Source organism: Pseudorasbora parva, chromosome 3 (genome assembly GCF_024679245.1).
Source record: "Pseudorasbora parva isolate DD20220531a chromosome 3, ASM2467924v1, whole genome shotgun sequence".
Lineage (NCBI taxonomy): Eukaryota > Metazoa > Chordata > Actinopteri > Cypriniformes > Gobionidae > Pseudorasbora > Pseudorasbora parva.
The window spans coordinates 8,050,850-8,053,617 of NC_090174.1; positions in this window are offsets into that span (position 1 = coordinate 8,050,850).

Sequence of the window (2,768 nt, forward strand, 5' to 3'; positions counted from 1 at the left end):
AGCTGATCTGGATTCAAATATGCTTTGATGAAAGGCTATTGAATCTGGTTTATTAGAAGTTCATCATCAAAACGTTTTTGATCATGTCTTATCATCATAGTCTAGAGGGGATACTGACAGGCCCTATTTACTGATGCTATAAATACATGAGCTAAATACAATCAGGCTATCTTACACACCTTACACACACACACACACACACACACACACACACACACACACACTAGGCTCTCCCTCTTTTTCTTTGTCTCATGTCACTGTCACACACTTTTACATGTCTCCAGCACACATTTTCTTGAGTAGCCCCTTGAATTTCTTCTGAGAGAAAAAGATGAATAGAGTGAGTTCTTATTTGTTAGAATGTTATCGGCTGGCAGATTTTCCCACTATTTTTGCTATTATAAGACATAAAAAGAGACTTAAATTGAACAAATTTCACAGACATTTGATGAACAGAAATGGAATAATGAGCCCCTGAAGGCCTGAACAAAGGGCTGGTCAGTATCTGTGCGTCAGCAGCTGTGTTAACTCCTACAGAGCTCCTCAGGCCTCCGGCAGCAGGAACATGGCATGTTCAGGTGATTATGGACCCTGGGTGTCTTTCTCCAGGGGCCTCATCAAAGTGCTAGCACTTTTACTTGTGGCAAAAGCACACGAGTAGACGAGGGAGACGCATTCCCGTTTACACCTGGTGTTTTAATCTGTCTCTTATCAACTTTCAATCACTTCCGTGTTTTCTTCGAGTGGAGTTTTTTTTTTTTTCAGATATTTCTATCTAATGGACAAAATGAGATCACATAATTTACATATGAACACGCCCGGAGACGACGGAAACAAAGGAAAAGACGGGAAAAAAACAGCAGCAGCTATGACAACCAAACGAATGCTGTGAGTGTGTGTTGGAAAATCAGGAATGCTGAGAGAACTGTGCTTGGACGTTTTTGTCTTAAAAACCAAACTTGAGACAAAACTTTCAGCAAAGTTTAAATCCCCTCTGGCTTGCGCACTTCCCATAATGTTTGTGTTAGGGTGTGGAGAATAGGCGGTCTTTTGCGGCAGTTCAAACTCATTCGACCTCATGAGCTATTACACTATTGGTCCTATTTTAACGATCTGAGCTCATGGTGTGCGGTTTTCCCGCGGCCGCGGGCTGTTTTGACCCCAGTTATGTTATATTTAGCCCTGGAAAAACTCATTTTAGCAGGGAACCCTGCCAAAAAACATATTTTACCCCCTGAATTTTTTTTTATACCAGCGACACCCCCAACCTCCACTCCTGCGGGTTTTGTTGTGAAAACCTGCCGACCCTGGCGGAGGTGCACTTAGGGCATGTCCAAACCCACTTTTAGTTTAACGACAGAAAAAATGGTTGCTGCCACTTGGCACATGGTCCAAAAGGGTTGTCCCTATTCTCTTAATGAGTCATGGGTGTGTTTTGTGTGTAATAAACCAATCAGAGTCTCATCTGCCATTCCCTTTAAAAGCCTCACACCATGGTGGATTCGCTATTTACATGGTGGGATTTGCGTGCGGAAAGATTGAACGCTTCTCTAGAGAGGAATCCATTTAATATTTTAATATTTTAAAATGTTTGTGTGATGCTGGACATCCCTGTGTGTGTAATAGAGTGTTGGCGTGCTGTGCACCCGCCTATAGGCAAATATTACAAACACGCCCTTTAAATAACACACAAAATACTGCGCTATTGACTTTAGGCTATTAGACCAGCACCTCCATGGGCGAACAGGTGGGCACGAATGCATTTGCTATTTAAATAACTTGGAGCTGGATGTGAAAACTAGGGGGCGGAAAAAAACTGTTGCGTTGCATCTGGCGTACATTGCGCTTAGTGTTTGATAGGGATCTGAAAGCAACCTGGTTAAATGTGTTTTCGACTCTAGAAGTAGTTCAAAGTGGACAAGCTCAAAGTGTTTTAGGTCCCGTTTTACACCTGTATTTAGTGTTTAGTGTTTAATTTGAAAATCTAAGCAATTATTGCCACTCGCCATTCTCATGTAAAGGATTTGAATGTTGACTGGTGCTCTTTAAGCCTAACTTTGTCATACTCAGATTCTAGTCAGTATATGAGTCTGCTCCATTAGGCTGTGATTATGGGGCGTTTCAACCAAACCAGGAAAGAAAATGCCTCTGCACTCAATTGGATAGACCTACAACCAATCAGAACAACAGAGTAAGAGACAAGCAATGTATAGTTAACAGAACTCATCTGCATGCATGCTGGAAGAAGTAGAAGAAGATGAGTGTAGATGATTTTTGCCGTTGTTGTAAAAAGAATTTCAGGATATATGGAGTACTTACCAACACAATCAACATTTTTGAGAGAAATAGTAATGGTAAATGCATATACAAATAAGTTCTCTGTTTAGGATTAGAACAAATTCATCCCAAGCACTCTTTGTGACGTGAATGATTACGTTATGTTATCTGTCCATCATCGTATAAAGCCAGCCCTGACAATTTGATTGATCTGAACAGCTTCTGTTCTGGCATAGTTACTCCACAACAGATCAAGTCCAGACCGAACTTCCCGACCTCAAATGTTGTGGGCGGGGCTAAATTGGGCTGGTGTCCAGGCTGGTGATCTTTTACATGTTAATGACATTAATTAGGCTAGTGTTTATCAGGCATAGATCTGAAACCATTCAGCGGTGCACATTTTCAAGATCATTTGAAGAGAAATTTAATGTGGAAGAGAGGCATATGTTCACGCACTTATGAGAAATGATTGTAAAATCAAATGGACGTTT